Below are 12013 nucleotides of genomic sequence, written 5' to 3'. Positions count from 1 at the left end.
TAGGGTTGGGGATTAGGGGTAGGAATAGGGTTAGTGGTTAGTGTTAGAAGATCAGGGTTGGGATTTAGGGTAAGAGTTAGGGTAAGAATTATGGGGTTAGGGTGCTACGGTTAAGTGGTAAGGTTTAGTGGGTTAGGGGATAGGGTTAGTTGTTAGGGTTTAGAGGTTTGTGTGGTTAGGGTTGGGGTGTTAGAGTTTGGGTTAAGGGGTTAGGGGCTATGGTTAGAGTTAAGGGATAGGATTAGGGCTTTTCCTGACGCTCTGGTTAGGGATTCCGGCATCTTAAAGCCCCTAATGTTACTGTTTATATATGGACTGCAACATCAGGGGCTCCCTCTTGGAGAGGAATCCCCGGCCAGAGTGTTGACTACGCTCTGGCCGGGGATGCTCGCATTACAAATCCCTTAATGTCACTCTCCATATATGAACAGGGATGTCAAGGTCTTCCTCAAGACAGTCCCAGGAGTCCCTGGACAGAGCCCTTGCTGTAAAGCGATTTGTGATGGTGTTAGGGTTGGGGTTAAGAATAGAGTAAAGGGGTAGGGTTTGGGTTAGGGGGTTAGTAAAAGGGTTGGCGTTAGCAGATAGGGTTTAGAGTTCAGTTTCGGGGTTAGGAATATTTTTAAAGGTTAGAGGTTGGGGTTAGAGTGTTAGGACGTTGGGGTATGGGTTAGGATGTTAGGGCTAAGGGGTTGGGGTTAGGGGATTATGCTTAGGGGATAGTGTTAGGTTTATAGTTAAGATGTAGGGGTAGGGTTAGATGTTAGGGTTTGGGCAAAGGTTTAGGGGGTTAGGAATAGGGTTAGGGTTTAGAGGCTAGTGGTTGGGGGTTAGGATTAGTGGTTTAGGGTTAGCGTTTGGATTAGAATTCAGGATGGAATTCGGGTTAGGAGTTAGGGCTCCTCCAGGAGCGAAATCCCCAGCCAGAGTTAGAGGTTGGGGCTAGGGTTAGAGTGGTAGGGGGTTGGGGTGCTATTTTAAAGGGGTTTGGGTTAGGCGGTTAGGATTAGGGGTTAGTTGTTAGGGTTGGGGTTGAGGGTAGGAATAGGGTTAGGCTGGGGGTTAGGGTTAGTTGTTAAGGGGCCATATATGAGGTTGGAGTTGGGATAGGGATTATAGTAAGGGGATACGGATATGGAATAAGTTTAGAGGTTAATGGTTAGGGTAGGGTTGGGGTTAGGAGTTTAGGGTTAGAGATTGGTTTAGAATTAGGGATACGGTCAGTGGGTTAGGGAATGAGGGGTTAAGGCTTTTCCAGGAGTTAGGGTGTTAGGGGTTTGGGTTAGGATTAATGAGTTCAGAATAGGGTTAGGTTGATGGGGTAATGTTGTGGTAAGTGTTGTGGTTAGGGAGTTACGGGCTATGGTTTAGAAGTTAGGTTGAGGGTTTAGGAATAGTGCTAGGGTTGGAGTTAGGAATGACGTGTAGGGGTTAGTAATAGGTTAACTAGGGGTTATGAATAGGGTTAAGGTGATGGTGTAGGGTTGGGGTAAGGGTTGGAGTTAGGCGGTTAGGTTTAGGGAGTTAGAGTTTTGAGGTTAGGGTTGGGGGTTAGGAATAGGGGTAGGGTTGGGGTTAGGATTTAGATATCGGATTATGGTTGGGGGTTAGGAATTGTGTTAGTCGGTTAGGAATAGTGTGAGTGTAGGGGGTGGGGGTTAGGAATGGGGTTGTGGTTAAGAGATATGGTTTAGAGGATAGGGGCTAGTGTTGGGGGTTAGGAATAGGGTTAGGGAGTTAGAGGTTGGGGCTAGGGATAGAATGGTAGGGGTTTGGGGTTAGGTTGCTATTTTAAAGGGGTTTGGGTTAGGGGGTTAGAAGTTAGTGGTTAGGGTGGGGGTTGAGGTTAGTTGTTAGGGGGCCATATATGTAAGGGGGTTAGGAGATAGGGATTAGAGTAAGGGGATAGGTTAGGTTTAAGTTTAGAGGTTAGTGGTTAGGGTTGTGGTTAGGGTTGGGTTGTTAGGGTTGGAGTTAGGAGTTTAGGGTTAGAGATTGCGTTAGAATTAGGGATAAGGTCAGTGGGTTAGGGAATTAGGGGTTAGGGCTTTTCCAGGAGTGAAATCCTTGGTCATAGCCATAATGGTTTAGGAATAGGGTTAGGGTGTTAATGGTTGGGATTAGGGGGTTCAGAATAGGGTTAGGTTGAGGGGGTAGGGTTGGGGTAAGTGTTGTGATCAGGGAGTTAGGGGCTAGGGTTTAGAGGTTAGGTTGAGGGGTTAGGAATAGTGTTAGCGTTGGAGTTAGGAATGGGGTGAGTGGGTTAGAGTATTAGGGGTTAGTAATAGGGTAGGGGTACGGGCTAGGGGTTATGAATATGGTTAAGGTGATGGTGTAGGGTTGGGGTAAAGGTTGGAGTTAGGCGGTTAGGGAGTTAGAGTTAGGGTTTTGAGGTTAGGGTTAGGAATAGGTTTAGGGTTTGGGTTAGAAATAGGGTGAAGGTTAGGGGGTAGGGTAGTAAATAGGGGGTTGGCGTTAGGATTAGGGTTTAGGAATAGAGTCAGGGCATAGGTTTAGGATTTAGAGGTTAGAGGGTAGAATTAGGAATAGGGTTAAGTTTAAAGGGTTAGGTTTAGGGGGTTGAGAGTTGGGTTTGGGGCGCTAGGGTTAAGGGGTTAGGGTTTGTAGATTAGGGGATAGGTGGTTTGTGTTAGGGTTTAGAGGTTAGTGGTTAGAAATAGGGTTAGGGGAAAGGGTGAGAGTGTTGGGGTTAGGTGTTAGGGTATTGGGATTAGGGGGTTAAGAATAGGGTTAGTGAGGGGGGTAGGATTGGGGTTAGGATTTAGAGATCAGGGGTTAAGGTTAGGGGTTGGGAATTGGGTTAGGGGGTTAGGAATAGTCTGAGGGTAGGGGGTTGGGATTAGAGGGTTAGGAATAGGGTTGTGGATAAGCGATAGGGTTTATAGGATACGGGCTAGTGTTGGGAGTTAGGAATAGGGTTAGGGAGTTACAGTTTGGGGCTAGGGTTAGGGTGTTGGGTTGGGGCTAGGGTGCTATTTTAAAGGGGTATTGGTTAGCGGGTTAGGATTAGGTGTTGGGGTTCAGAGGTTAGTGGTAAGGGTTGGGGGTTAAGGGTAGGGTTAGGGTGGGGGTGAGGGTTAGTTGTTAGGGGCTATATATGTACAGTAACGTCAGGTGCTCCCTCTAGAAGCGAAATCCCCGGCCAAAGTTTTGTCAATGCTCTGGCCGGGGAATCTCGCATTACAAAGCCCTTCTCACATCACTCTCCATATATGAACATTGACGTCAAGGTCTTTCTCAAGACAGGCGTCCCCGGCGAGAGCGCTTTCTGTAAAGAACTTGGTTAGTGTTAGGGTTAGAGGGTTTGGGTTAGGGGTTTAGGAGTTTTGGTTAAAGGGGTTGGAGTTAAGGTTAGGGACTCGGGAGTAAGAGGGTTAGGAGTTTAGGGTTGTAGTTAGGGGGTTAGAGGGTGAGGGTTTAGGTGGTTAGAGATTTAAGGGGTTAGAGGGTAGAGGTTATGGGTTAGAGGGTTAGTGTTAGGGGGTTATAGGGTTAGTGGTTGAGTTTAGGGTTACAGCTTTTCCAGAAGCGGAATCCCCAGCCAGAGCATTTCCGACGCTCTGGATGAGAATTCCGGCATCTTAAATTCCCCAATATCACTGTTTATATATGGACAATGCTGTCAGGGGCTTGCATTACAAGGCACTTACCGTCACACTCCATATATGAAGAGTGACATCAACGTCTTTCTCAAGACAGGAGTCCTTGACCTGAGTGTTTGCTGTAAAGTTCTTGGTTAGCATTTTAGGGGGTTAGGCATTAGGGTTAGGCTTTTAGGGGTTAGGGATAGAGCTTTTCCAGGAGAGAAATCCCTGGCCAGAGCATTGCTGACGCTCTATTTGGGGATTCCGGCATCTTAAAGCCCCTAACGTTACTGTACATGTATGGACAGTGACTTCAGGGGCATCCTCTAGGAGCGTAATCCCGAGCCAGAGTGTTGCCTACTTTCTGGCCGGGGATTTTCGCATTAATAATCCCTTCATGTCACTCTCCATATGTCAACAGTGATGTCAATGTCTTTGTCAATACAGGAGTACCTGGCCAGAGCGCTTGCTGTAAAGCACGTGGGTGAGGGGGTTGGGGTTAGGAATATGGGTGGCGTTAGGGGATAGGGATTAGAGGTTAGGGTTGCGGGTTAGGAATAGGGTTAAGGTTACAGTGTTAGGCTAAGAGGTTTAGGGGGTTGGGTTAGGGAGTTAGGGTTGAGGGGTTTGGGTTAGGGGATTAGGGGATAGGGTTAGAGTCTAGAGGTTAGGGTTCGGGGTTAGAAATAGGGTAAGGGTTAGAGTATTCTGGTTATGTTTAGGGAGTTGGGGTTAGGGGTAGGGTTAAGGTTAGGTGTTAGGGAGTTAGGGGGTTAAGGTTTGGGTTATTGTTAGAATAAGGGGATACAGTTAGGAATAGATTTAGGGTTTAGAGGTTAGTGATTAGGGTTGGGGGTTAGAGTTGGGTTGTTAGTGTTGGGGTTATGGATTTAGGGTTAGGGATAGGGTGAGGGGGTAGGGTTAGGGTAAGAGTTGGGGTTAGGGGCTAGGGTATAGAGATTAGGGTTAGGAATATTGTTATGGTTGTAGGGTTGGGGTTAGAAATGGGGTCAAGGGGTTCAAGTGTTAGGGAAGAGTGTTAGTTAGTTAGTGTTAGTTAGAGTGTTACGTTAAGAATAGGGTAGGGGGTTTTGTATAGGGTTAAGCTGAAGGGGTGGGGTTGGGGTTAGGCTGTTAGAGAGTTAGGGTTTTGAGGTTAGGGTTGGGGGTTTTGGTTAGGAATAGGGTCAGGATTGGGATTAGGAATAGGGTGAGGGTAAGTGGTTAGGAGGTAGGGTTGTGGATAGGGGGTTGGGGCTAGGATTAGGGGTTAGGAATATAGTCAGGGGATAGGATTATGGTTAAGAGGTTAGGGGTTAGAGTTAAGAAAAGGGTTAAGGTAAAAGGGATAGGGGGTTAAGGGGTTGGGGTTAGGGTGATAAGGTTAAGGGGTTAGGTTTTGGTGATTAGGGTTTGGGGTTTGTGTTAGTGTTTTGAATGAGGGAGTAGAGTTGGGGTTAGGGTTTAGAGGTTAGGGGTTAAGTTTGGAAAAGGGTTAGGAATTGGGTGAGGGTAGGGGGTTGGGGTTAGGTGCTGCCGCAGTGTCCTCTGTAGGTGCTGCCACAGTGCCCTCTGTAGGTAGTGCCACAGTGCCCTCAGTAGGTGCTGCCACAGTGCCCTCTGTAGGTGCTGCCACAGTGCCCTCTAGGTGCTGCCACAGTGCCCTCTGTAGGTGCTGCCACAGTGCCCTCTGTAGGTGCTGCCACAGTGCCCTATGTAGGTTCTGCCACAGTGCCCTCTGTAGGTGCTGCCACAGTGCCCTCTGTAGGTGCTGCCACAGTGATGTCAGGGACTTGCCCAGAGCTGGAGTCCCGGAGCAGTGCCGCTTCTGGCACTCTGCCTGGGATTCCAGCTCTGCTCCTGACATCAATGTCCATATATATAGGTTGGCGTTAGCGGTTAGGTTTGAGGGTTATGAAGAATTCGGGATAGGGTTTAGGGAGTAAGGGGTTAGGGCTATTCCAGGAGTGAAATCCCCAGCCAGAGCCATAATGGGTTAGGAATAGGGTTAGGGTGTTAGCGTTTGGGGTTAGGATTAGAAGGTTAGGAATAGGGTTAGGTGAAAGGGTAGGGTTGGGTTTAGGGAGTTATGGGCTAGTGTTTAAAGGTTAACTTTGGGGGGTTTGGAATAGTGTTAGGGTTGGGGTTAGGAATGAGAAGGGGTTAGAGTGTTAAGGTTTAGGAATAGGGGATGGGGTTAGGGATAAGGGTTATGAATAGGGTTAAGGTGAGGGGTTGGGTAAGGGTTGGGATTAGAGTTAGGGTTTTGTGGTTAGGATTGGGGGTTAGGAATAGGGTGAGGGTAAATGGTTAGGGGGTAGGGTTTGGGATAGGGGGTTGCGGTTAGGGATAGGGTTTATAGGTTAGGGTTGGGGGTTAGAGTTAGGAATATGTTTAAGGTCAAAGGGTTAGGGGTTTGAGGGTTAGGGTGCTAGGGTTAAGAGGTTAGGGTTTGGGGATTAGGGGAAAGGGGTTGTGTTAGAGTTTAGGAGTTAGGAAAATGGTTAGAGTGAGAGTGTTATGGTTAGGCTTAGGGGGTAGGGTTTTAGGGAGAAAGTTAGGGGGTAGGGTTGGAGTTAGGGGGTTGCGGTTAGTGGGATAGTTAACATTATGGGTTAGGGTTTGGGTTAGTATTAGGGGATAGTATTGGGGTGAAGGTGTTAGGGGTTGGGGTTAGGGGGATAAGTTTGGTTAGGGGGTTAGGGTGTGGGTGATTTGCTTATGGAGTTAGGGGTTGAGGTTAGGCGATAGGGTTGGGGTTAGGGTTAAGAATAGGGTTAGAGTCTTAAGGTAAAAGACAGGGTTAGAATTAGGGGGTTAGGTGGCTAGGGTTAAGGGGTTAGGGGTTTACATTTCTGGGATTAGGGTTAGAGAGTTAGGGTTTTTGGTTTAGGGGGTTGGGGGTCTTAGGTTTAGGGGGTTAGGGATAGTGTGAGGGTAAGTGGTTAGGGGTAGGTTTGGTTTTAGGAATAGGTTTGGTGTTAGGAGATAGGGTTTGGAGTTTAGGGTTGGGGGTTAGGAATAGGGTTAAGGCTATAGGGTTAGGGGGTTAGAGTTAAAAGGTTAGGGGGTTGGAGTTCGGATTAACGGGTTAGAGTTAGGGGATACGGTTAGAGGGTTAGGAATGGGGTTAGGGTTTAGAGGTTAGTGGTTAGGTTTGGGGGTTCGGGATGGGTTGTTAGAGTTGTAGTCAGGGGTTTAGGGTTAGAGTTTGGGTTAGAATTAGGGATAGGGTTAGTGGGTTAGGTCTTTTCCGTGAGCAAAATTCCCGACCAGAGCCATAATTGGTTAGAAATAGGGTTAGGGTGTTAGGGGTTGGGGTTAGTATTATGGGTTTAGGAATAGGGTTAGGATGAGGGGGTGGGGTTGAAGTAGAGGTTAGTGGGTTAGGGGTAGGAATAGAATTAAGGGTTAGAGTGTTAGGGTTTGGTTAGATTTAGTTCTTAGAGTTAGGGAGTTATGGGGGCTAGGGTTTGGGTTAAAGTTAGCGGATAGGTTTGGGGGTTAGGAATAGGGTTAGAAGGTTAGGGTTAAGGTTAGGTTAGAGGGTTAAAATTTAGGCTAAGAGTTAGAATTAGGGTGATAGGGTTAGGGGGTTAGCATTAGGGTTTAGAGGTTAGCGTTGGGGTGTTAGGGTTAGGGGCTAGGGTTTTGGGGTTAGGGGCTAGGGTTAGGGGTTAGGGCTTTTCCAGAAGAGAAATACCCAGCCAGGGAGTTGCTGATTCTCTGGTTGGTGATTCCGGCATCTTAAAGCCCCTAATGTTACTTTGTTTTATGTGGACATTGACCTCAGGGGCTCGTCTAGGAGCGGAATCCCCCGCCAGGGTGTAGCCTACGTTCTGGTTGGGTATTCTCGCATTACAAATCCCTTCATGTAACTCACCATATATGAACAGTTAGGGTTGTGTTGTTAGGGTTGGAGTTAGGAGTTTAGGCTTAGTATTTGGGGTATATGGTTAGTGGGTTAGGGAATTAGGGGCTACGGTTAGGGCTTTCCCAGGAGTGAAATACCTGGCCAGAGCCATAATGGCTTAGGAATAGGGTTAGGGGGTTTAGAATAGGGTTAGGTTGAGGGGGTAGGGTTGGGGTAAGTGTTGTGGCTAGGTAGTTTGGGGCTATTGTTTAGACGTTAGGTTGAGGGGTTAGGAATAGAGTTAGGGTTGGGGTTAGGAATCAGGTGAGGGGGTTAGAGTGTTAGGGGTTAGTAATTGGGTTGGGGGTAAAGGCTAGGGGTTATGAATAGGGTTAAGGTGATGGTGTAGGGTTGTGGTTAGGCGGTTAGGGAGTTATCGTTAGGGTTTTGAGGTTAGGAATAGGGCTTGAATTAGGAATAGGGTGAGGGTATGTGGTTAGGGGGTAGGTTGTGGATAGGGGATTGGAGTTAGGATTAGGGGTTAGGAATAGAGTCAGGGGATAGGGTTAGGGTTTAGAGGTTAGGGGGTAGAGTTAGGAATAGGGTTTAGGTAAAGGGTTAGGATTAGGGGGTTGAGGGTTGGGGGTTGGGTTTAGGGTTCTAGGGTTAAGGGGTTAGAGTTTGGTGGTTAGGGGCTAGGGTTTGTGTTAGGGTTTGAAGGTTAGTGGTTAGAAATAGGGTTAGGGGCTTAGGGTGAGAGTGTAAGGGTTGGGGGTAGTGTTGGGTTTAGGGGGTTAAAAATATGGTTGGGTTTAGGATTTAGATATCGGGGGTTAAGGTTGGGGTTAGGCATTGGATTAGGGGGTTAGGAATAGTGGGAGGGTAGGGGGTTAGGAATTCGGTTGTGGTTAAGGGATAGGGTTTAGAGGATAGGGGCTAGTGTTGGGGTTTAGGAATAGGGTGTTAGGGTTAGGGAGTTACAGGTTGGGGCTAGGGTTAGGGGGTTGGGGTGCTATTTTAAAGGGGCTTGGGTTATGGGGTTAGGATTAGGGTTTAGAGGTTAGTGGTTTGGGTTGGGGGTTAGGGTGGGGGTTAGGGTTAGTTGTTAGGGGGCTAGGGTGTGGGTTAAAGTTAGGGGATAGTGTTGTGGGTTAGGAATAGGGTTAGGGTTAATGTTAGAGTTTTAGGATTTAGGGTACGCGTTAGGATTAGAATTAGGGTGTTAGGGTGCCAAGGTTAATGGGTAAGGGTTAGCGGATAGTTAAGTTTTAGGGTTTAGAGGTTAGTGGTTAGGGCTGTGGGGTTAGCGTTGTGGTGTTAGGGTTTGGGTTTAGGGGCTATGGTTAGAGTTAGGGAATAGAATTAGGGCTATTCCAGGAGTGAAATCCCCTGCCAGGGCATTGCTGAAGCTCTCGTTATGGATCCCGGCATCTTAAAGCCCCTAACGTTACTGTTTATATATGGACAGTGACATCAGGGTCTCCCTCTTGGAGCAGAATCCCTGGCCAGATTGTTGCCTACGCTCTGGCCGGGGTTTCTCACATTACAAATCCCTTAATGTCACTCTCCATATATGAACAGTGACGCCAAGGTCTTTCTCAAGAAAGAAGTGCCTGGACAGAGCCCTTGCTGTAAAGCTCTTGGGTAAGGGGGTCAGTGTTCGGGTTAAGAATAGGGTGAGGGTAAGGGATAGAGTTTGGTTTAGAGCGTTAGGAAAAAGGTTGGCGTTAGGGGATAGGGACTAGAGTTTAGGGTTTTTGGGTTGGGGTTTAGGAATAGGGTTAAGGTTAAAGGGTTAGGGTGTTATGGGGCTGGGGTTAGGGTAATATTGTTAGGGGGTATGGGTTAAGATATTAAGGTTAAGGTTTTGGTTTAGGGGATAGACTTAGAGTCTAGGGGTTAGTGGTTAGGGTTGGGGGGTTAGGAATTGGGTTAGGGGGTAAGGGTTAGAGCGTTGGGGTTAGGTTTATGGTTAGGGTGTTGGGGTTAGGAATAGGGTTAGGGTTTAAAGGTTAGTGGTTAAGGTCCGGGTTGTTAGGGTTAGGGGTTTTCGTTTATAGTTTGGGATAGAATTAGAGTTAGGGAATTGGGGGTAAGGGCTTTTCCAGGAGCGAAATCCTCAGCCAGAGCCATAATGGGTTAGGAATAAGGTTAGGGGGTTTGGGTCTTAGCATTTGGGGTTAGGATTAGTAATAGGGTTAGGATGAGATTGTAGGGTTGGGGTTAGGGAGTTAGAGTTTGGGGCTAGGGTTTAGAGGTTAGGTTTGAAATAGTGTTGGAGTTAGGAATGAGGAGAAGGGGTTAGAGTGGTAGGGTTTAGGAATAGGGTAGGCAGTTAGGGCTAGGGGTTATGAATAGGGTTAACGTGAGGGTGAGTAGGGTAGGGATGGGTAAGGGTTAGGGAGTTAGAGTTAGGGTTTTGAGGTTAGAATTGGGGGTTAGAATTAGGGTGAGGGTAAGTGGTTAGGTGGTAGGGTTTTGGATAGTGGGTTGGGGTCAGGGATAGGGTTTATAGGTTAGTGTTGGGGCTTAGAGTTAGGAATATGTTTAAGGTCAAAGGGTTAGGCGTTGAGGGTAAGGGTGCTAGGGTTAAGGAGTTAGGGTTTGGGGATTAGGGGATAGGGTTTGTGTTAGAGTTTAGAAGTTAGGTGTTAGAAATATGGTTAGGGTGAGAGTGTTATGGTTGGGCTTAGGGGGCTATGGTTTTAGGGGGAAAGTGTTAGGGGTTGGGGTTAGGGGTATAAATTTGGGTTAGTGTTTGTGGGTTAGGGTTAGTGGTTTAGGGAGTTAGGGGTTGAGTTTAGGCAATAGGGTTAGGGTTGGGGTTAGGGTCAAGAAAAGGGTTTAGAGGCTTAGGGTAAAAGATAGGGTTAGAATTAAGTGGGTTAGGTGGCTAGGGTTAAGGGGTTAGGGGTTTGAGTTATGGGATTAGGTTTAGAGTTTTAGGGTTTTTGGTTTAGGTGGTTGGGGTGTTAGGTTTAGGGGGTTAGGAATAGTGTGAGGGTAAGTGGTTAGGGGTAGGTTTGGTTTTAGGAATAGGGTTTGTGTTAGGAGATAGGGTTTAGAGGTTGGGGTTAGGGTTCGGGGTTAGGAATAGGGTTAAGGCAAAAGGGATAGGGGGTTGGGGTTGGAGTTTGGATTAACGGGTTAGAGTTAAGGGATACGGTTAGGGGATTAGGAGTAGGACTAGAGTTAGAGTTTTTGGTTTAGGGGGTTAGTTATAGGGTGGAGTTTAGCGAGTAGGGTTGAAGTTAGTGGTAGCAGGTTAGAGTTAGAAAGTTAGGGAGTTAACATTATGGGTTTGGGTTAGGGGTTTAGTATTAGGAGATAGGGTTAGATTTGGAGTTAAGGTGTTAGGGTTGGGTTTAGGGGGTTATGTTTGTATTAGTGTTAGGGTCTGAGTTAGCGGTTTAGAGAGTTAGGGGTGGAGGTTAGGGGTAGGCGATAGGGTTGTGAGGTTAGGGTTAAGAATAGGGTTAGAGGGTTAGGGTAAGTGTTAGAATTAGGGTTCTGGGGTTAGGGGTTTGGTTATGGGGTTAGGGCTAGGGAATTAGGGTTAGAGTGTTAGGGTTTTTGCTTTAGGTGGTTGGGATGTTAGGTTTAGGGGGTTAGGAATAGGGCGAGGGTAAGTGGTTAGGGCTACGATTAGTTTTAGGAATAGGGTTGGTGTTAGGGGAATGGGTTTAGAGGTTAGGGTTGGGGGTTAGGAATAGGGTTAAGGCTAAAGGGTTGGGTTGGGATTAGAGTTAGAGGGTTAGGGGGTTGGAGTTTGGATTAATGGTTTAGAGTTAGGTTATACGGTTAGGGGGTTAGGAAAATGGTTAGGGTTTAGAGGTTAGGGATGGGGGTTAGGGTTGGGTTGTTAGGGTTGTAGTTAGGGATTTATGGTTAGAGTTTGGTTTAGAATTATGGTTAGGGTATAGTGGGTTAAGGCTTTTCGGGGAACAAAATCCCCGGCCAGAGCCGTAATTGGTTAGGAATAGGGTTAGGGTGTTATGGGTTGGGGTTAGTATTATGGGTTTAGGAATAGTGTTAGGGTTTAGGGTTGGGGTTAGGGAGTTAAGGCATTGAGATTAGGGTTTGGGGTTAGGAATAGGTTGAGGGTAAGTGGTTAGGGTTTTGGAAAGGGGGTTGGGGTTAGAAATAGGGTTAGGGGATATGGTTAGGGTTAAGAGGTTAGGGGTTAGAGTTAGGCATAGGGTTAAGGTCAAAGGGTTAGGTTTGGGGTTTAGGGTTAGAGTTTGGGATAGAATTAGGGTTAGAGAGTTGGGGGTTAAGGCTTTTCCAGGAGCAAAATCCCCAGCCAGAGCCATAATGGGTTAGGAATAGGGTTAGGGGGTTAGGGTGTTAGCGTTTGGGGTTAGGAAAAGGTTAGGATGAGGGGGGTAGGATTGGGGTTAGAATTAGGGGCTGGGATTTAGAAGTTAGGTTTGGGGATTTAGAATAGTGTTAGGGTTTTAGTGTTAGGGTTAGGAATTGGGAGAAGGGTTTAGATTGTTAGGGTTAGAAATAGGGTAGGGGATTATGAATAGGGTTAACGTGAGGGTGAGTAGGT

The sequence above is a fragment of the Rhinoderma darwinii genome, unplaced genomic scaffold, assembly GCF_050947455.1.
Source record: "Rhinoderma darwinii isolate aRhiDar2 unplaced genomic scaffold, aRhiDar2.hap1 Scaffold_69, whole genome shotgun sequence".
Taxonomy (NCBI): Eukaryota; Metazoa; Chordata; class Amphibia; order Anura; family Rhinodermatidae; genus Rhinoderma; species Rhinoderma darwinii.
Note: the sequence above shows the minus strand (reverse complement) of the source record.